Raw genomic sequence first — 24,057 nt, forward strand, 5'->3', positions numbered from 1 at the left:
AAAAAAAAAAAAAAAAAAAAAAAAAAAAAAACAGTGAGCTGAGATCACACCACTGCACTCCAGCCTGGGTGACAGAGTGGGATACATCTCAAAAAATAATAATAAAAAAAATAAAAGTATACCCCCCAAAATTACTTAAACTATTAATGGTGATTTCATCTGGGAATTAAAAAGGAGTGGAAGGACAAATGACTGCAATTTGCTTATAAGTTATATAATGTTTAATTAAATGCATTGCTAGTAATATTAACTTTTATAATAAAATTTAAGTGAAAAGAAGAGAAAAAAGGCTTGTAGCTTATACCTAGAGATTTACATCACAGACATAAAAACATACCTTCTATGAAAAACACAGCCTACTTGATGTGTCTCCAGAGATGTTGACATCTTTCTCCTACTAGGCAGTAGACATTTTGAAGGCTGGAGTTGTATTGCTGTCTACTTTATCCTTGACAACCAGAATGCACACTAAACTATCCACTGCCCAATGCAGAGAAAATTAGTTAACATTATAGTGTAAATTCTCCTAGAATATTTTCTTTTCATAGGATTTGTGTTTGTTTGTTTTTGCTAGACTTGGTAGCAGAAAGATGATATCTTCATAAAATAAATTTGGTGGTTTTTAAGCTGTCATGTAGCAGTTAAATGCAATTATTGGAAGGACTTACCAAATAATTAAAAATAATTTTATGTTTAATTCCACTTTGATTATCTTAATGTTCTGCATAATTTTTATCTAATTGCTAAAATCTATAACCAAAATTATTTTTAATCCCAATATATGGAAGATGAAATATTCAATACTTTCATTTTTTTCTCCAATGGTTACCTTCCCATTTATTTTTAATCTGTCTTATAATATAGATAAATTTACTCAGATAATTTTATAACATTGTTTCTAACTACTTTTTTGATTGACAGACAAGTAATTGTAATATTTATCATTTATCTTTTTTGTTATTCTTAACCATAATGTTTCCACAGTTGGTAATTTATTTTTTATTTATTTTTCAGTTTGAGAAGGCTCCAGAATCACTAGGCGGGCTCATTGGTGAGGGTCTTCTCTTATTAGAGTCCTGTACATAAAGACCAAGAGATACAGGTATTTTTTAAATGCAAAAACACCAACACAAAGAATCAAGACAAATGAAGAAATAGAGAAACACATTCCAAAGAAAGAAATAAGTTAAAGCTCTAGAAACTGACCCTAATGAAAAAGAGATATATGAATTACCTGACAGAGAATTCAAAATAATTGCCATAGAGATGTTTATCAAACCTGGGGGCTTGGGACAGGGGGGAATGCATAAACAAAGTAAAAACCTCAACAAGAAGATATAAACTATTAAAAATAACCAAACAGAAATATTTGAGCTGAAGAATACATTAACTTAATAGAAAATTTTACTAGAGGTGTTGAACAGCACACTAGATAACAAAGAAAAAATAAATAAATTACTTTAAAGAAAAGCCATTTGAAATTATCCAGTCAGAGAAGCAATATGGAAAAAAAATGGTTAAAAAAAAAAGGGAAAAAAGCTTAAGGGACTTACAGGACACCATTAAGTGGACCAATATACACATTATGGAAGTCATAGAAAGAGAATAGAAAAAGAAAGGGCCATAAAACTAATTCAAAAAAATGATGGCCAAAAAGTTCACAACTCTGCTGAAGAAAATGGACATTCAGACACAGGAAGCCCAACAGATCCCCAATAAAATGAACCTAAAGAAATACACACTGAAATACATTCTAATCAAATTATCAAAAGTCTAAGAATTTTGCAAGCAGCAAGGGAAAACTGACTTATCAAATACAAGGGAATTCATAATATATACAGAGGAATTTCCATGGGCTATCAGCAGATTTCTCAGCAGAAATCTTATAGGACAGAAAGGAGTTGGATTATATTTTCAGAGTGCTGAAAGAAAAGCACTGCCAAAAAGAATATTATATCCAGCCATGCTGTCCTTTTCAGACACTCACATAATATACAAAAATCAACTCAAAATGGATTAAATATTTAAACATAACATCTGAAACTGTGTAACTAGTAGAGGAAAATGGAGGGAAATTATACAACATTGGTCTGAGCAATAATTTTTTTAATCTGATGAATAAAGAACGGGAAACAAAAGGAAATTAGACAAATGTGATTATATCAAAGTTAAAAGCTTCTGCACATCAAAAGGAGCAACTAACAAAGTGAAGAGACAGCCTACAATTCGGGAGAAAATATTTTCAAGCCATACATCTGATGAGAGATTAATATCAAAAATATATAAGGAACTCAAACAACTCTATAGAAAGAAAACAAATAGTTTAATTAAGAAATAAGAAAGTGACCTAAATAGATATTTCTTAAAAGAAGACATGAATGGTTAACAGGAACATGAAAAAAATGGTTCAATATTACTAATCATTAAGGAGATACAACCTAAAACTACAATAAGATATGATCTCACACTTATTAGAATGGCTATTAAAAAAAGACAAAGACAACAAGTGTTGGTGAGGATGTACAGAAAAGGAAACCCTTGTACACTATTGGTGGAAACATAATTTAGTAAAGCCATTATGAAAAACAGTATGAAGCTTCCTCAAAAAAACTGAAAACAGAATTACCATATATTCAGCAATCCTACTTCTGAGTATTTATCCAGTGTTCAAAGTCAAAAGCAGGACAGGGGCGATGGCTCATGCCTGTAATTCCAGCACTTTGGGAGGCCAAGGTAAGCATATCACCTGAGGTCAGGAGTTTGAGACCAGCCTGATCAACATGGCGAAACCCCATCTTTATTAAAAATACAAAAAATTAGCTGGCCATGGTGGTGGGCACCTATAATCCCAGCTACACAGAAGGCTGAGGCAGGAAAATTGCTTAAACCCAGGAGGCAGAGGTTGCAGTGAGCTGAGATCGTGCCATTGCACTCCAGCCTGGGCAACAAGAGAGAGACTCCATCTCCATCTCAAAAAAATTAATTAATTAAAAAAACAAATCCAACCATATGCTGACTATGAAGGACTACCTTTAGATTTAAGGACACATATAGGCAAAAGCTAAAAGTTTGAGAAAACAGTGTTCTATCTAAATGGTGACCAAAAAAGAACAGGAGCAGTTATATTAGACAAAATAAAATTTAAATCAAAAACTATCACAAGAGGCCAGGAAGAATATCATATAATATTAAATTAATCAGTCCTCCAGAAAAATGTAAGAATCATAAATATATATGCATCCAACACCAGAACACCCAAATATATAAAGCAAGCATTGATACAACTGAAGGCAGAAATAGACAACAATAAAATAATAAGACTTTAATACTCCATTTTCAGTAACAAATAAATATGAGACAGAAAATCAACAAGGAAGCAACAGACTTGAACAATATCACAGATTGAAAAGGAATAAACAGAACATTTCACCCAATAGCAGCAGAATAGACATTCTTCTCAAGTGCACATGGATCTCCCTCCAGAATATAAATCACTGTTAGGCCCCAAATATTAACAAACATAAAAAAACTGAAATTATAACAGGTATCTTTTCTGACCACAGTGGAAAGAAACTATAAATCAATAGCAGAAGGAAAACTGAAACATTCACAAATATGTGTAAATTAAAAGCTAATCCTTGAACAACCAATGAGTCAAAGAAGAAATCAGATATTAGCATATATCTTGAGACAAACAAAAACACAACATATTAAAAGTCATGGAATGTAGTAACAAAAGCAATTCTAAGAGGGAAGTGTATAATTATAAATGCTAACATTTAAAAAGAAGATAGATCTCAGATAAACATTACACCTCAAGAAACTAGAAAAAGAATAGCAAACTAGCCCAAAGTTAACAGAAGGAAGAAAATAATGGAGATTAGGGCAGAAATAAGCAAAATAGAGAAGAGAGAAACAGTTTTAAATATCAACAAAACTAAGAGGTTTTTTTGACAAAATTGACAAAGCTTTAGTGCAAGTAACTAAGAAAAAAACAAGAGAAGACCCAAATAAGTAAAATCAGAAATAAAAAAAGAAGACATTATAACTGATTTCATGGAAATAAAAAACAACATAAGATAATAGTATAAACAATTATACACCCCTAAAAATGGATAATCTAGAAGAAATAGGTAAATTTCTAAAAACATACAACTTATCAAAACTGAATCATGAAGAGAACAAAAATCTGAACAGACTTATATAGCAAGGAGATTGAATTAGTAATTAGTAATCAAAAGCTTTCCAACAAAGAAAAGTCCAGGACCAGATGACTTCAATGGTAAATTCTACTAAGCATTTAAAGAAGAATTAACACCAATTCTTTTCTTAATTTTAAGAAAAATTAAAGGTGAGGGAACATATTCAAACTCATTCCAGAATTACCCTGATCCTAAGCTGAAGATACTACAAACTACGGGCCAATATGTTTAGTGAACATAAATGTAAAAATTCTCAACAAAATATCAGCAAACAAAATTCAGTAGCACCTTAAAAGACTCATATACCATGATCAATTGGGATTTATCTCTAGTATAGAATGGTTCAACACACAAAAATCGATCAGTGTGACATGCCCCATTAACAGAATTTAATAAAAAATACATCAACATCTCAGTACATGCAGAAAACTATTCAATAAAATTCAACAATCTTGAATTTTACAATTCAAGAGAAACTAGAAATAGAAAAAAATGTGTGTGTGTGTGTTCCAATAAACCTTTATTTATGGATACTAAATATGTTAATTTTCATGTATCATGAAAGTATTTTTTAAAACCATTTAAAATTTAAACACAATTTTTAGCTCACAGGCCATAAAAAGCAAGCAGCAGGCTGGATTTGGCCCACAGGCCATAGTTGGCTGTTTCTTAGTCAGACTTTTTTATGTTAAGCAAAATGTTTCAAATTTCAGAGACTTTGGAGAGTTCCATTTGTTAGATTTCTCATATTAAAATTTATACAACACAAGTTTTCTTTCTGGATAAATATGCTCACAAGAGATAAAATAATTCAGAAAAAAATACAAAGCCTTACTTAAAAAAGGAAAAAGCTGTGAAACAAAATGTTTGATCTTAAAACATACAATTAGGAAATGTAAAATTAAAGATTAAAATTTTTACTCTGTGCAACATAAAATGATATGCATAGATCCAGTACATAATTTCTTAGTTTTACTTTAGGAAATGGCAACAAGAAAAAGGTTTATAAGTTTATCAGTCCCTTTTATAAAAAGCTGCAGCTGAAATCAGCAATCACTTAAATGTACAACCACCAACTCTGAATATAATATGAATTATCCCTAGGAACTGAAATTTACCTAGATGAGTTTTGGGTGCTTTTTAAAAAAATGCACAATCACAGAACACTGTGGCTTCCACAATTTGTGACAATTGTGAAAAGGAAACTCCTGCCTCCATAATACAAGTAAACAATGATATTCTTTCCTTAGTTGTCATCCAGTATAAAGAAAACACTTCACAGTCTGATTTACCTTTACCAAAAGTAAAACAGTTCACTGCTACATATGCATGGATTACTTTGATCCTCAGTGGTTCCTAAATACGAAATAAATTTTGCATAAACCTTTTTGCGTAAGTCTGGGTTTTCCAAATCTAGACAATAGTATGTATTAAACTGGTAGAAGTTCACAGGCTAAAGAAAAATAAATATAAAATGTTTACCAACTTTATCTTTTCTAATTTTACAGTAGTTTCATGTATTGAGACCTAATTGGTTTCTTGTGCCTATGCATCATGAACACAACTCAATCTTCTATTTTAACACTCTTATGTCCCATCTTTTGGTGGTTGCTTCATTTTAAGATGTATAAAATCATTTCGTCCAACTTCAATCATTTGCTCTTCCCAAGACTTCATTTCATTATCATAGTGAATTTTATCATCTTTAACAAGCCGAATATATACTTGTTTTTTAGAACAGAGAGATTTTTCCAGTTTTCATTTACAGTCTTCAGCTTTGCCTGTGATGAACCATCCTTAGCTTCTTGGAAGCTTTCAGACACAAAAATGTTATAAGCTGACCAAGGTCTTTTTGGTTTTCCTAGCATTGTTAGCTCTTAGTTTTTCATTAATGCTTTCTTTTTTTAAAGTTTTTGTGTGATTTCTTTTCCAAAGATATTACCTGACTTGGAGTTAGCTGTTCTTGAATTCTGTTTATCTCTTCTCTGAATGTCTGCCAGTCTGCCCTGTAAGCATCTTCACATATTTTTTTTCCTCTGAATGAGCAAGTTCCCTCCATAGCTCAGCAATTCTTTTAATTAGTTCTGAATTTTTTGCATATGGGTTCTGAGCTTTAAATATGGGCTGTTGTTCTTTCAAAAATCAAAGGTAAGACATCATAGGTTTCTTTGGATAACTAGCTAAAGCAGATGAAAACCATTTAGGTAAATACACAAAACTGAAGGGTAAGTACAGGCAACATGCACAGTCAGTGCACAGCTCCACTCTGGACCTTCACTGAGCGCTCAGTTTTGGAGAAGGTCACCACACTGGCGAATGAGGCAGTGACTGAGCCCCAATGTTGGAGAGCCTCCTGGCACAGAAAAAAACCCCATAGTGACAACTAGAACCCTCATGCAACCCTCCTGAGTTTGTTATCATACCTGCCACTTGCAAGGCACTATGGTAAGTTTGGAATAGAAAAAAACTACCTCAACATATAAATGCCATCTGTGAAAATCCCACAGCTAATATCATATTCAATAATTTAAAAAAACTGAAAATCTTTTCTTCTAAGATCAGGAGCAAAGCACTGACTCCTTACTCTTCCATTCAACACAGTACTAGATGCCTTACCCAGGGCAATTAGACAAGAAAAAGAAATAAAGAACATCTAAATTGCAAAGTGTGTTAGTCTGTTCTGGTAGTGCTGTAAAAACATATATGAGACTGGGTAATTTATGAGGAAGAGGTTTAACGGGCTCTTATAAAGAGGTTTTATTGGCTCATAGTTCTACAGGCTGTACAGAAAGCATGACACCAGCATCTTCTTGGCTTCTGGCAAGAACTCAGGGAGCTTTTACTCATGATGGAAGGTGAAGGCAGATTAGGCATATCACATGGTGAGAGTGGGAGTAAGAGAGAGAGAGGAAGGGTGCCAAACACTTCTAAACAACCAAATCTTGGGTGAATTCAGAGCTAGATCTTACTTATCATCAAGGAATGGTGCTAAGACATTCATGAGGGACCCTCCCTGACAATCCAAACACCTCCCACCAGGGCCCACCCCCAATACTGGTGATTACATTTCAAAGATAGATTTGAAGAGACAAACATCTAAACCAAATCAGAAAGAAATAAGTAAAATTGTCTCTGTTTACATATGGTATTATCTTGTAGGAAACTTTAATGATGCCGCAAAAAAACCTTATAGAATTTGGTAAAGTTATAGGATACAAAGTCAACATATCAACATATAAAATTCTGTTGTTTCTATACACTATCAACTACCCAAAAAAAATTTTAAGAAAATAATTTCATGTAAAATGGCACCAAATAATAAAATATTTAGGCACAAACTTAACCAAGGAGGTGAAAGACATACACTGAAAACTACAAGTTACTGTTGAAAGAAATTAAAGAAGACACAAATAAAGGGAAAGATATTCCATGTCCATGAATTACAAGACTTAAAATTGTTAAAATGTCCATATTACCCAAAGTTATCTACAGATTTAATGCAATCCCTATACAAATCCCAATTGAATTTTACAAGTTGATATATAATTATAAACATTTTGGGGGTATATGTGATATTTTGATACATGTATTCAATATGTAATGATCAAATTAGGGCAATTGGGATACTCGTCACCTCAAACATTTATCTTTTCTTTGTATTATTATTTTCAATTATTCTCTTCTAGCTATTTTTTGCTTTTCTTTTATTTTTGCTTATTTTTCTTTTAGCTATTTTGAAATATATAATCAATTATTAACTACACTCTCCCTATTGTACTATCAAATATTGGAACTTCTTCTGCCTAACTGTATGTTTGTTTTCTGCTTGTTTTTTTTTTGTTTTGTTTGTGTGTGTGTGTGTGTACATGTGTTTCTTAAGACAAAGTCTTGCTCTATCACCCAGGCTGGAGTGAAGTGGCGTGATCTTAGCTCACTGCAACCTCTGCCTCTCAGGCTTAAGCCGTCCTCCTACCTCACCCTCACAAGTAGTGGGGACTACAGATGTGCACCACAATTTCTGGCTAATTTTTGTATTTTTTGTAGAGACAGGGTTTTGTCATGTTGCCTATGATTGTCTCGAACTCCTGAGCTCAAGCAATCCACCCGCTTTGGATTTCCAAAGTGCTGGGATTACAGGTGTGAGCCAGTGCACCTGGCCCTAACTATATTTTTGGACCCATTAACCTACCTCTCTTCATCTTCCCCATTTTCTAGGTTCTGGTATTCAATATTCTCTCTATCTCCATGCGAGCCACTTTCTTAGCTCCCACATAAGAGAGAGAGTATGTGCTACTCATCTTTCTGCGCTTGGCTTATTTCATGTAACATAATGAACTCCAGTTCCATCTATGTTGCTGCAAATGACAAGGCTTTATTATTTTTATGCCTGAATAACATTTCATTGTTGTATATATACCACATTTTCTTTATACATTCATCTGTTGATGAATACTTAGGTTGATTTCATATCTTGGCTATGGTAAACAGTGCCGTAATAAACATGAGAATGCAGATATCTCTTTGACATACTGATTTCCCTTCCTTTGTATATACACTCAGCAGTATATATACAAAATATATAAGGAACTTCCTCAACTTCTATTTTAAATCTTTGAGGACTCTCCATACAATTTCCCATAGTGGCTGCATTTCTCTATATTCTCAACAATATTATAAAAGCACTCTACTTTCTCCACATTTTCACTGTTACCCATTATTTTTTGTCTTTTTGTTAACAGTTATTTTAACTGTGCTCAGTATATCTCATTGTAGCTTTGATTTGCATTTCCCAGATCATTAGAGATACTGAGCATTTTTTCAAATACTTCTTGGCCATTTGCATGTCTTCTTTTGAAATCAACTGACGTTTTTACAGAAATAGAAAAAAATCCTAAAAATCATATAATACCACAAAGAACTGCAAATAACCAGAACAATCTTGAGAAAAAAAATAACAAAGCTGGAGTATCATATCAAAGTATAATATCAAAGTTAGGGTATAATATAAAAATATATTACTAATCTATTTGTACTAGTACTGGCATCAAGAAAGACCAATGGAACAGAATAAAAAACTCAGCAATAAACTCACACAAATAGAGTCAATTGATATTCAGCATGAATGCCAAGAATATATGATAGGGTAAGAATTGTCTCTTCAATAAATGGTGTTTGGGAAAACTGGATATTTACATGCACGGTAATGAAACTGGACCTTTATAGTAGACCATCCACAAAAACAAACTCAAAATGAATTTAAGACTTACATTTAAGACCCCAAATTGTAAAAGTTCTAGAATCAAGAAAAACATACAAGGAAAAATCATCACGATATTGGTCTTGGCAATGATTTCAAGGATATAACACCAAAAGCACAATCAACCAAAGCAAAATAAAGAAGTGAGACTACATTAAACTAAAAAGCTTCTGCACAGCAAATGAAGCAATTAACAGAGCGAAGGGACAACAAACAAAATGGGAGAAAATATTTGTAAACATTTTCAAAAATTTGAAAATATTTTTTCACATATCTAAGAATGGGTTAATATCCAAAATATATAAGAAACTTCTACAACTCAAGACTTAAAAAACAAAAAAACTAAAAACCTGATTCAAAAATTGACAAAGGACCTAAATAAACATTTTTCCAAAAACATATAAATGGCTAACAAGTATATGAAAAAAGTGCTTAACATTCCTAAACATCATGGAAATACAAATTAAAACCAGAGTCAGATCGCTAACGTCTTACACTTATTAAAATGACTTTTATCAAAAACAAGAAACAAAAGATAACAAGTATTGGTGAAGACTTGGAGAAATTGGAACCCCGGTAAACTATTTTTGAAAATGTAAAATGGTACAATTGCCATGGAAAACAGTATGAAGGTTCCTCAAAAGATTAAAAATAGAACTATCATGTGATCCAGCAGTCTAACTTTTGAGTACTTAACCAAAAGAACTGAAAAAAATTGAAAGAACTGAAATAAGATCTATAAGAGATATTGTACTCCCATATACATTGCAGCAATATTCACAAAAGTCAAAATGTGGAAACAACCTAAAAGTCCATCAACAGATGAGCAGATTTTTTAAAGAGTTAAAAACACATAATGAAATATTATTCACCTTAACAAAGAAGAAAATTCTGCCATATGTAGCAATATAGATGCCTTAAGGAAATTATGCTAAGCAAAGTAAGCCAGCCACAAAAGGACAAACGGTGCATTTGTGTACTTATAGGAAGTGTCTAAAGCAGTCAAACTCATACAAGCAGGAAGTATAATAGTGGTTGCCAAGGGCTGAGAGGAGGAAGAAAAAAGGAGTTGCTGTTCGATGGCATAAGATTTCAGTTATGCAAGATTAAAAATTCCAAAGATATGTTGTATAACATTATGCCAGTAGTTATCAATACTACATTACACACTTAAAAATTTTGTCAAGAGACTAGATCTCATGTTAAGTGTTCTTACCACAGTAAAAAAAAAAAAATTAATTCCGACATATCATAAGCCTAAATGTTAGCATTAACTAAAGTTATAACACTCTTAAAAGAATACATAAGAGTAACTCTTCGGGCCGGGTACGGTGGCTCGTGCCTGTAATCCCAGCACTTTGCCAGGCCAAGGTGGGTGGATCACAAGGTCAGGAGCTCAAGCCCACATGGTGAAACCTTGTCTCTACTAAAAATACAAAAATTAGCCAGGCGTGATGGTGGGAGCCTTTAATCCCAGCTACTTGGGAGGTTGAGGCAGGAGAATCTCTTGAACCCAGGTGGCAGAGGTTGCAGTGAGCTGAGATCATGCCACCATACTCCAGCTTGGGAAACAGAGTGAGACTCCATCTCAAAAAAAAAAAAAAGAGTAAATCTTAACCTGGGGTTAGCCTTTCTTGGATACAACACCAAAAGCACAATTGAAAAAAGAAGGTAAGATAAACTGGACTTCATCAAAATCAAAGACTTTTTTACTCCAAAGGGCATTATTTGGAAAACAAAAAAAAAGGAAAATACACCTTCAGAATGGGAGGAAATATTTGCAAATCATATATCTGAGATACTTTTATCTACAACATATAAAATAAACACCTACAACTCAATAATGAAAACATAAATAACTCAATTTAAAAATGGGCAAAATATCTAAATAGACATTTTTCCAAAGAAGATATACAAATGACAAATAGTCACATGAAAATATAAATGCAAGTCAAAATCACAGTAAGACAGCACTTCACACCCACTAGGGTGGCTGTAATCCAAAAGGCAGAAAAGAAAATTGTTGATGAAGGTGTGAAGAATTTGGACCACTGCTGGTGGCAGTGTAAAGTGGTGCAACCACTTAGAAAAATAATCTGACAGTTACTCAAAATGTCAAACACAGAGTTACCATTTGACCTAGTAATTTCACTTCTCAGTATATACTCAAGAGAAATGAAAATATGTCCACACAGATGTTCACAGCAGCATTGCTGACAGTAGTCAACAAGTGGAAACAACCCAAGTGCTCATCGACTGCTGAACAGATAAGCGAAATGTGGTATATCTCTTCAATGAAATACCATTCAGCAATTAAAAATATGAAGTACTGAGAGATGCCACAACATGGGTGAACCTTGGAAACAATATGCTAAGTGTAAGAAGCAAGTCACAAAGAACCACGTAAGGCACGTTTATATAAAATGTCTAGAAGAAGTAAATCTATAGAGACAAAAAGCAGATTCGTGGTTGCCTAGAGCTCTTGAGAGTGAAGGTAAGAGAAGGCTGACTGCGAATGAGTGCCGGGTCTTGGTAGGGAGATGAAAATGTTCCAAAATTGATTGTGATGGTCACGCCACGCTGTGAATATACTAAAAGCCACTGAACTGTACACTTGAAATAAATGGATTATATAGTATATTAATTATATCTCAATAAAGCTGTTAGATAAGGAGGTTGTCATTCTCAAGGTGATGCAAGTGTAGACTCAGCAGAAGGCACTTGCTCAACCCCAACATTGAGCACATCCTTAAATTTTGTGCCCTTAGATGCCTTGCTAGCTTCACTCTAGTCTTGGCCCTGGCTGTGTGAATTAATGAGGCATTACATGAAAGGTACTTAATACAATATATACACCTACCATGTACCCACAAAATAAAGAATAAAAAGGTACTTAACTACATACCAAGTGCTTAGTGTTTGCTGTTATGATTATTAAACATCAAGAACTTGCCAGTGTTGGGACATGTAAATAATAGCTAAAATATATTGAGTACATAAACAAGGCCTTATTCCAAATACTTGCTATGAAGATGAGATAATTGCCCAAATATATCCACCAGTAAGTAGCACAGCCTTTAAAAAATGTGCAAGCAGCCTGGCTCCAGTGCCACTGTACTGAACTGCATCACTGGTGAGAGTGCAAAGATGGCCAAGATAATATTCATTTTAATTAGTAATTCGTTATGAACCATAAAGATGTTCATCAAGACTGTAACACCATAGCAGTAAAGATGAGAAATCCCATTGGTTTATAGATAATTATAAGTTCATCTGGGGATGGGAAAGACTAGAAAGCTTTCATTCCCTTACCACCACCACCTGCAAGTTTCAGGATGAAAAGGAGCTTGCTGGGATGAAGAAGGGAAAAGAGAGCATTCCAGGTAGGCAGAGTGAAAATGATAAGAGTCAAGTGCTGAAACCAGTCTAACAGGTTCTGCTGTGGAGCCTGGAGAGAGGCACAATGCTGGCACTTAGAGTTATCTAGTGGAGCTCAGTGTGAAGCGTTTTCTAGACCATACTGGAGTCAGAGCTTTGTTGAAAAATCAAGAGGAAGCCAGCAGAGATCCTTAAGCAAGAGTACAGCACACAGATAGGTGGTGGGAAGATCCTTCACAAAAAAATTAGATTTATTTTGACAACAAATAATAGACAACTATCTCTTAGACAGGCTGTCTCTTAATACACTGTAGTAATTTACTGACTTTAAAGCTCATTGAAGAGCTTGAAAAAAGATTGAATTTTCCCTTTGTATATTCATGACAACTGCTTTCATAATTTCTTTTATGTAGTTAATGTAATGTTTTCTATTTACAAATGTACTATAAACTCGATGAGATAAAAAAATTATCCTTCCATATGCCACTTGGTTAAGTGTTCCATTTCAACCCCCCTTTCTTACCCTAGATCTTGGTTTCAAGTATCATTTAAATAAAATTAGTTCAAGGTCAACAAAACACTAGTTTTTAAATTTATCTCAAACATGATGTAGCTGAATAAGCAAGCTTTCTTGAGAGTGCTTTAGCGTGAGACCCTTGTTTATCTGCTTGAAATTTCTGACCCATATGCTTGGCTGCAGATCAGCCAGGAAAGGAAGAAGTATTTCTGTCAAACTCACTCACAAACAACAACTCAATCCCCAGGATGTGAAAACACCATCTCTTAATCACATCTAACCTTCTACCCCCAGTTTCCTCTTGTCAACAATAGACTCTGCTAGTTCTGACACTGTTTCCTCACTCTGGGCAGCTGGTGTAGGGGTTAATCACAGAACTGGACTGTTTGTATCAAGGAAATTCGTGGAGCTTGTTCTCCTGCTGCTATGTAGCAGCTGGTATTGCCTGGGCCAATGTCCCCTCTTTGATTTCATTGTTAGGCCTTCAAGCTCTTTACTTGAAATTTGTAACAGGGCTGCTTCTTACAATCTACCTGAGATTATTTATAAAGACAATGATTTATTTCACTCTTTTTCATAATGATTCTTTGTCCATCACTAAAGGATCTAAAATACTCTTTGGAGCATGAAGTATGATACAGTTTATGGATTCATAGATCATTGGGTTTAAAGAATACTAGAGTTTTCTCTATGACATTCCTCCTGTGACAAGTTTGGCTGGAAGCTAATAGTCTAGTCACTGTTGCAACACTTCCAGTGATGAGTCACTCTCAAGGTGGCTTGTTCTATTTTGGGATGGATATAATTTTTCAAAAATATTTCTCCCTCCATTTGTTGGAATGGTTTGTCCTTCCATAGATGCACAGTAAAATATTGAAAGACTTCATATTATATCTCTGTCTTTCCTTTTTCCAGGCTATTCTAAGGTCATGGTTGAATCCATATTTTCTGTGGGATTACTGTTTCCTTATCTTTAAAGTACTGACATTTTGCTTCTTAGTAAAGTATCAGTTTTCCAACCTAAGAAAAAATGGAAATGATAACATTGATACTTTCTATATTGTGTTATGAGGGCCAAATAAAATAATAAAGATGCAGTTACTACAAAAATACAGCATTCTCCAACATCCTATATATGGTATCAATATTATTAGAAATATATATACCTCTGTAAAATCTCAGTTCAGACAGTCTTTTACTTAGAGCAAATTACTAAGTAGTTATCCAAAAGAAACTGAGCTCAACAATCTAGTCTTAACATGAGGAAAGAAGCAAAACAGTCTCTCAATCACTTCAATTCAGCCAAGAAATACTTTAGTGAGCCCTTAGTGTGTGCTAGGCACTGTTGTAGAAATTAGGATGCCAAAATAAGCAAAGCAGATAAAGTCATCTCTGAAAGAATGTATTTATTTTCTTATTCTTATTTATTTTTGTTTATTTATTTATTTGAGATGGAGTCTCACTCTGTTGTCCAGGCTGGAGTGCAGTGGCACAATTTTGGTTCACTGCAACCTCCGTCTTCAAGGTTCAAGCGATTCTTGTGCCTCCGAGTGGCTGGGACTACAGGCATGTGCCACCACATCTGCCTAATTTTTGTATTTTTAGGAGAGATGGGAGTTCACCGTGTTGGCCAGGCTGGTCTCGAACTCCTGATCTCAAGTGATTTACCCACCTCAGCCTCCCAAAGTGTTGGGATTATGTGACATGAGCCACCATGCCCAACTGGAATGTATGTTTTAAAGTGGGGGGCCTGGTAACATAAGAGCAAATATTTGATGTTGATAAATGCTATGGGGGGAAATGAAGCAGGGTAGAGTGTAAACGAGGAAAGAGATACTATTTTGTATAGACTGAATAGGGAAGATCTCATTAATAAAGTGACATTCAAGGTGAAACCAGAAACAAATGAGATAGTCAGCTGTGTAGATAGCTGGGGAAGGCATTTTCAGAAAGAGGAGGTTGATAGCACGTGCAAAGCTCCTGAGAGTAGGAAAAGTGGCTGCAGCAGAGCAGATAAGTGGGGAAGTAGTAGGCGATAAAGGACCCTTGTGAGGATTGGGAGCTTCCTTCCAAGTTAGATGAGAAGTCACTGGAGGGCTTTGAAGACAGGAGTGATGCGACCTGACACAGATTTTAAGAGAATCACTATCCTACTCTGTGATACATAGACGTCAGGGAAACAAGTTACAAAGTATTCCAATAATCTATGCAACAGATCATATTAAATTGGACCAGGGTAGTATGAGCACATATGGCTAAAATGCTCAAATTTAGGGTATATTTTGAAAGTAGAGCCATTAGGATTTGCTGATGCATTGGATATGGGATATGAGAGAAAGAAAGGAGTTGAAGATACACCAAGTTTTTTGTCCTGCACAATAGGTGGGTTAGAAATTACAAAGCATTTGAAATTCCACACAGAAAGGAAAAGGAGAAAAGGTTCAAAAAAATAAGCCATGGTTGAATTGTGAAAGACTTTGTACTTCATGCTAAAGAACTTGGAATTTATCCTGTGGGCAGTAGGTTTTATGCATAGAAAGTGATGTGACAAGCTTTGTATTTCCTAAAAATAACTCTACGGGGACATGCAGGATGGAATAAAATGGGGTGAGACTAGAAGATGAGAGATTAGGACAATATTGTAATAGTCCAGGTGAGACATAGCACCACCAGGTAGCAGGATGACCTTAGTGTTTGCTGGCTGAAAAGCAAGGTTGCTATAGACTTGCTGAGGAAAGGAGATAAATGTTCTTAAGAACCAAGTGATGATCCAAGTGATGGCAAGCAGATCCCAGTGTGTCCCTCTTTACCACTTGATCAATGCATCCCTTGCCTAGACAGTTCTAGAGATATATTGATCAGTCCATTTCAACACATTCACATTTCTCCAGGAAATGTTTATTGAGTGCCTACCACCAGTTAAGTTAACAGGCCAATACTTGATCTAGACTCTATGGTTTAAAAAAAAAAAAAAATTAGATGGGATAGGGAATCAAAATACCTGAATTGTTCAAACCCCACTATTGGAGAATAAACAAACCTCATTGAAATATTTATTGGTTACCATACACATGCATTATTATCCTCACATCCAGGTTTCTATTCAGGGAGCATTCTCAGGCATATGGTATGTGTCAAGATTAAACACACTTTGAATTGAACCTTGTGTTTAAGAACGATGAGGTGGTAAATTGTTTTCATGTCGGAGCTCAGTCAGAAATATTTTTTACTGGCCTTTTGCTGAACAAGGAAAATATCCACTAATCATGCAGGTAAGCCTTAGCATTTTGTCAGTTTTCTTGTATGCGCAGGTAAAGTCAATGATGAGTATTTTCAAGCAGCAAGAATTCTTGTTTACAGCTTATATGTACTGAGTGACCTTACCTCTTCTTTCCTACCTAAGTCTAGGCCAAAAACTCTTTAATTTTTTAATTGGATGTTGATCTGTTGCTTTTAAAAATAAACTTTAACCAGTGTGGAAGACAGTGTGGTGATTCTTCAAGGACCTAGAAATAGAAATTCCATTTGACCCAGCAATCCCATTACTGGGTATATATCCAAAGGATTATAAATTATTCTACTATAAGGACACATGCACACGAATGTTCATTGCAGCACAGTTTACAATAGCAAAGACCTGGAACCAACCCAAATACCCATCGATGATAGACTGGACAGGGAAAATGTGGCACATATACACCAGGGAATATTATGTAGCCATCAAAAACGATGAGTTCGTGTCCTTTGTAGGGACATGGATGAACCTGGAAACCATCATTCTCAGCAAACTGACACAAGAACAGAAAATCAAACACCGCATGTTCTCACTCATAGGCAGGTGTTGAACAATGAGATCACATGGACACAGGGAGAGGAGCATCACACACTGGGGTCTGTTAGGGGGAAATAGGGGAGGGACAGTTGTGAGTGGGGAGTTGGGGAGAGATGGCATGGGGAGAATGCCAGATATAGGTGAAGGGGAGGAAGGCAGCAAATCACGCTGCCATGTGTGTACCTATGCAGCAATCTTGCATGTTCGTCACATGTACCCCAAAACCTAAAATGCAATTTAAAAATTTTTAAAAAATAAAAAAAATAAACTTTAGAGCAGTTTTAGGTTCACAGCAAACTTGAGCAAACTACACAAAGATATCCCATATATTCCCCACACATAGACACAACCTCTCTCATGATCAAAATTCCTCACCACAGTTGTAGATTTGTTATAGTTGGTGAACCTACAGGGACACATTATTATCACCCAAAGTCCATAGTTCACATTATGGTTCAAACTTGGTGTTGTACATTCTATGGGTGTAAACGAATTTATAAGGACATTCATCAATCACTATAGCATCATACAGAACAGTTTCATCTCCCTAAAAAATCCTCTGTGCTTTGCCTATTTAGTCTTCTCTCCCTCTTCTCCTCATCTTTTATTGTCTCTATATTTTTGCTTTTTCCAGAATGTTATACATTTGAAATCAAATAGTATGTATCCTTTGCATATTGGCTTATTTTACTTAGTAATATGCATTTACGTTTCCTCCATGTCTTTTCATGGCTTTATAGCTCCTTTTCTTTACATACTGAATAATACTCCATTATCTGGATGTACCATAGTTTATTATCTAGTGAAAGGCATCTTGGTTGCTTCCAGCTTTTGGCAATTATGAATAAAGCTGTTATAAATACTAATTTTCAGGTTTTGGTGTAGATATGTTTTCAACTTATTTGGGTAGGCATTAAGGAGTGTGATTGCTGTATCATATCGTAAGAGAATGTTTGGCTTTGTAAGAAGCTGCCGAACTGTCTTCCAGAGTGGCTGTACTATTTTGCATTCTGCCCCAAAATGAATGGGAGTTCTTAGTTCTCCACATCCTCACCAGCACTGATGTTGTTGGTGTTTCAAATTTTGTTCGTTCTACTAGGTGTGCAGCAGTGTCTCAGTGTTCTTTCACTTGCCATTTGCTAATAACATATGATGTTGATATTTTTTGTATGCTTTTCTGCCATCTATATAACTTATTTGGCGAAGTGTCTGTTTAAAACTTTTACAATTTATGAATCAGGTTTTTCATTCTTTTATTGTTAAGTCTTAAGAGTTCCAAGCACATTTTAGGTACCCTTTATCAAATAAGTCCTTTGCAAATGTTTTCTTGCAAATATTTTCTCCTAGTCTGTGGCGTCTTATTCTCTTGTCTCTTACTCTCTTTTGGTCTTTTATAGAACCAGAACTTTTTATTTTAATGAAGTCCCACTTATCAGTAACTACTCCCCTGAATGGTGTCTTTGGTGTTGTGACCAAAAAGTCATCACCATACCCAAATGTCTTAGTTCGTTCAGGCTGTTGTAACAAAATACCATCAACTAGTTGGCTAACAAACAATAGAAATTTATTTCTTAAAGTTGTGGGATCCTTTCATCTTGAAAATCAATGTGACAGCCAATTCAGTCTCTAGAGAGGGCCCACTTCCACATGATAGCCAGGCCAGTATCAGTGGTCCTGGGCTCCAGACAGCCCTCAGCATCAAGCAGTCCTCAGTGGTCCCTAGGATTCACGCACATTTTATTGCCACACTTGCTGTATCTAACCCAGGCTCTGGCCTGCCCAAGTGCCACACCTGCCAAACATGCCCTAGGCTTCTGGCAACACTGTGCCAGCTGCAGTTACCTTGAACTTCTAGTGTGCCCCAACATCATACCTGCTACAGAGCCTTCCCAGACAAAGCCAGTCTGTAAAGATTGAAATAAGGACCTAGTCTTTCAAATATTCAGACATCAACATTCAACCACAGAATCAAGAACAAGCACGAAAACATAGCATCACAAAATGGACCAAATAGAAGGCCAGTGGCTGACCCTAAGAAATGGAGGTACATGAACTTCCAGACAAAGTCATACAAAACATTCCATCCAACAGCTACAGAACACATTCTTCTCAACCGGACATGGTACATTCTCCAGGATTTATCATATGTTAGGCTACAAAACTATTCTTGACAAATGTAAGAAGTTGAAGTCATATCAGGTATCTTTTCTAACGTAATTGTTTAAAACTAGAAATCCATAAAAGGAGGAATTTCTGAAAACTCACAAATATGTTGAAATTAAACAACATACTCCTGAACAATTTTAATGAAAAAATTTAAAAATGAGTGAGTTTTCACTCTATTCGTCCTATGAGAGCTGGTTGTTTAAAAGAGTCTGGCACTTCCCTCTCTCTCTCGTGCCTCCTTTCTCTCCATGTGATCTCTGCACATGCTGGCTCTCCTTCTTTTTTGCCTTGACTGGAAGCAACCTGAGGCCTTCACTGGAGGCAGATCCTGGTGCCATGCTTCTTGTACAATCTGCAAAACTATAAACCCAATACATTTTTTTCTTTATAAATTACCCAGCCTCAGGTATTCCTTTGTAGCAACACAAATGTACTAAGATAATCTCATTTATGTGAAATTTTCTAAATAGGTAAATCTATAAAGACATAAAGTATGTTAGTAGTTGCCTGGTATTAAACAGGGGGCAGAAATGGGAAATGACTATTATGGATAAAAGTTTTTGAGGAGAGAGGTGACTAAAATGTTATAAAATTGATCACAGTAATACTTGCAAAAAAGTAAATATACTTTAAACAGCATTGACTTGTACACTCAATGAATGAACTGTATGGTATGCAGGTAATTTAACTATAAATCTGTTCTTTCAAAAGAAAAACATTTTACATTACAACCCAGCTTTTCTCTCTCTCTCTGTCTCTGTCTCTCTCTCTCTCTCTCTCTCACACACACACACACACACACACGATATTCAAAGTTTTACAAAATAGCACTTAGCCTTTATATCCCTTTATTATTTTGTATTCTATTTTATTCTAATTCATTAAAAAATTATTTTGATCTATATTCTGGTTATATATTGCTGCATAACAAAACTTAGAGCTTAAAAACAACATGTTAATTATTTCAAGAGTTTCTGTGGGTTGAATGGCCCCACTGGGTGGTTCTTGCTTGGGGTTTTCATTGCACTTGCAGTCAGATATAGGCCGAAGTGGCAGACTTCTGAAGATTCGTTTGTGTTGGATAACCTAGAGGACTCACATGGCTGGCAGTAGATGCTGGCTGGCAGCTGGGAGCTCAAATCTGGTTGTTGACTAAGCAGCTATACTTGGTTTCTCCATGTGGTCTGGGTTCTCACAGCTTGGCATCTGGGTTCCCACAGAAAGTGTCCCAAGAATGAGCTTTGCAAGACACCTGAGCTGAACCTGCAAACTTCTTTATGACTTGGCCTCCAAAGTCCCAGCATGACTCTTCTGAGGCCTTTTATTGACTAAACAGATTACTAAGGCCAACCCAGATTCAGGAGGTGACATGGACTCCTTTTTCTTAATAGTGAGTCAGAGAATGTGTGACCATATTTCACTTTTTTTTTTTTTTTTTGAGACAGTCTTGCTCTGTCAAACAGGCTAGAGTGCAGTAGCACAATCTCAACTCACTGCAACCTCTGCCTCCCGTGTTCAAGCGATTCTCCTGTCTCAGCCTCCCAAGTAGCTGGGATTACAGCCATCTGCCACCACATAAAGCTAATGTTTGTATTTTTAGTAGAGATGGGATTTCACCATGTTGACCAGGCTGGTCTTGAACTTCTGGCCTCATATAATCTGCCTGCCTTGACCTCCCAAAGTGCTGGGATTACAGGCATGAGTCACTGCTCCTAATTGACCATATTTAATTTATCACAACTCCATCAATTGATTTTAACACTCACTAACGGGTCACAACTTCCTGTTTGAAAAATATTGCTCTAATCTGATAAGGTGATGTCTCTTCTAGTACTAACATTTCTTGAGTCTGAGAATTAATTAGATTTCATGTCAGGCTGTAGAGGCTACTAATTTCTCACCAGAAAATAGGCAGAAGGAAAAGGAGCATTACAAAGCAAGAGATTTGGCAAAGCCTGAAGGCTGTGGTCAGATTACTGCCAGAAAGGAGATGGTGTTGTCTGTTCTCCACCTTCTTGCTACTTCTATTTGGGTCCTGGTAAATTTAGGCCAAATCATTCACTAAAGGGCTGCATGCAGTGTGGAAAGGCATGTGTGAAAATCAGCAGTGACTGACTTTGGCCAATGCTGTGTGGGAGGGAGAAGGGAGTATATAGACCTTCAATGAGGCTAATAGACTAGAATCATTGAGAAACACTCATATTCTTTAATGCTGTCCCTAGACTTGGATGGCCAGGGCAATAACATTCTTTGTTCAGCTGTAAGATATTTTTTAAAGTGTTTTTTATACAGTCTCTATGATATAGAAGCAATGTGTATTATGTCTTAATTAATAGTCTTTGTCTATTGAAACTCCAGGAGTACTTGCTATGAACAGATGTTTCCTATTCCCTTGGCTAATCAATGCAAGACTAAGTAGAAGGCAAAAGGGTCATTAATAAAGGCAAAATAGAAGTAGGCAGAAACAGTGTGAATTTGTGGATCAACAAGAATTTTGCTGAGCCAAATCATTTGGAGAATTGATTTGCAAGCTAAGGTAAGCTGCTTATAGGAAGGAGTCTTACTCAATCCAAATTGGACCCATATGGTTAACTACAACATGAAGAAAGAAAAAGAAGGAAGGAAAACGTTATACTTCTGTAATTTTGTTCTGTTGGGTATTATGAGATGTTCCTAAATGGACAGTCAAACTTCTAAATGACCATGTAAATCCCCATCTCTGCATGGCAGGAACAAGAGTATAAATATGCAAAAGCTGTTCCATTTAATGGTTGCATGGATACCAAGCAGATGGGTAGATGAACATGAAACTACTCTTTATAAACATAGAGAGCCCCTGTCAATCCAAGCTGTATCCATCTGGCTATACAGCTACATCACTGCTTTAACTAAGAAAGACAAGAGTGGATTAGAGAAAGCACTATTGAGAGAGAAATCTGTTTGATCTTTGGAGACTAATTAATATTAACATAGTAAAATAGATTTCAATTATATAAACTTTGGATTATGCACTCCTGTGGATGAACTCTGGATACTGAAAATCTTTGGATAATATATTTAAGTAGTCCATTTAATAATCCCAGTGCTACTTACTAGCAAGCTGCTTAACTCGTAGATTCCATTTTCTTATCTATAAAAAGGGGATGATATTAATACTACCTCACAGGACAAGCTTGTCCAACCCATAGCCCACAAGCTGCATGCAGCCCAGGATGGCTTTGAATGTGGCCAAATACAAATTGGTAAACTTTCTTAAAATATTATGAGCGTTTTTGCCATTTTTTTAAAGCTCATCAGCTATTGTTAGTGTTAGTGTTTTTTTTTTTTTTTTTTTTNTTTTTTTTTTTTTGTGGCTCAAGACAAATTTTCTCCTTCCAATGTGGCTCAGGGAAGCCAAAAGATTGGATACCCCGTCCTCCTGTCTTAAGGATTTTGTGAAGTGAACTGAAACAATGTTTGCACAACTCTTTGCACAGTGTGTGCCACATAATACATGTTCAAAAATTATAAAATTAATTATTAGTAATTTTATTGTCTCGCCACTACCTGCTCTTCCTGGGAAAGAATTTCTAGCCCCTTTTCCCCTTTCTTTTCATTCCAGTGTCTTATCAAACATTGTACACTCTTCACTGCTCTTTGCTTTTCAATCAGTAAAAATGTGTTTTCTTTCTATGAACTCTCACTGTTGCCCAGCAAGTCCAGAGGAAGAAAACTCAGATGTTAAAAAAAAAAAAAAAAAAAAGATAGAGTGTCTGAATGCTTTATTCACGAGTCTCTCAGAAATTGTTGTGGCTTCAAGAGTCCTTTGGCCATTACTCTTTTTTTCAATACTGTTATTCCAATCATTTGGATAACTAAGATGGTGAAATCTGATTATGTAGCATTGCATAGTCTTAGAATTTAATATAATTTAGAGTTCAAATGGCTCATTCTCCTCCATCTTCCACTCATCCATTACCCATTCCCGGCACCAGTCCCTGGCTTCCATGCAGAATTCTCTCCTACAGAACGCCTGGCAGATGGTTCTCCAGCTTTTGTCTAAATGCCCCTCTGCCTTATGAGGCAAGACATTTCCTTTTTAGACAGCTCAAGTTGTCATTGACTTCTTTTTTAAACTGAGCTCAAATCTAACTCCTTCTCAATAGTCTTCTCTGACTTTCGGAGCATGAGAGAGAGAGAGAGAGAGAATCTAACCAGTCTTTTACCTGGTGGCCTTCCAAATATTTGAAAATATTTATTCTGTCTTCCTCTAATCTGACTCAGCAATATCATGCTCTGATTCTTCCTCTTACATATGTGAAATAATCCCCTAGCATTCTACTGCCCTATCATCCTTCTCCTAGATGCCCTTTTCCTTTAGCTATACATGGATGTATTTTTATACATAGCACCTAAGGTTTGAAGCAGTATTCTACTTACAACTCAACCAGAGAAGAGCAGAGTGTGTTACACTTCCCTGAGGAAACACTGTGCTTCTATTCAGTCAACCTAAAAGGGCTTTCAGAGTTACTTCATTTTGTTAGTAAACATTAACAGGCCACAGAAGTCCCAAATATGAACTGCTTCAAATCACATGTCCTTACCTATCCTGTAATTGAATGAACACCTAGATTTTATGTACAGCTGTCCACAGACAAGTCTCTCTAAGTTTTCACAAAACAGTTAACAATTTTTATGTAACTAAATCCTCATCATTTTCTTGCTT

At 35.6% G+C, this 24,057-nt stretch overlaps 1 pseudogene; it reads right to left on the reverse strand.

Moving 5' to 3' along the window:
- Positions 1–5,789: 5,789 nt before the first annotated feature.
- LOC108316895 overlaps positions 5,790–24,057 on the reverse strand; it is a 36,181-nt pseudogene continuing 17,913 nt past the window's right edge.

This window comes from Cebus imitator, unplaced genomic scaffold (genome assembly GCF_001604975.1).
Source record: "Cebus imitator isolate Cc_AM_T3 unplaced genomic scaffold, Cebus_imitator-1.0 Scaffold194, whole genome shotgun sequence".
NCBI lineage: Eukaryota > Metazoa > Chordata > Mammalia > Primates > Cebidae > Cebus > Cebus imitator.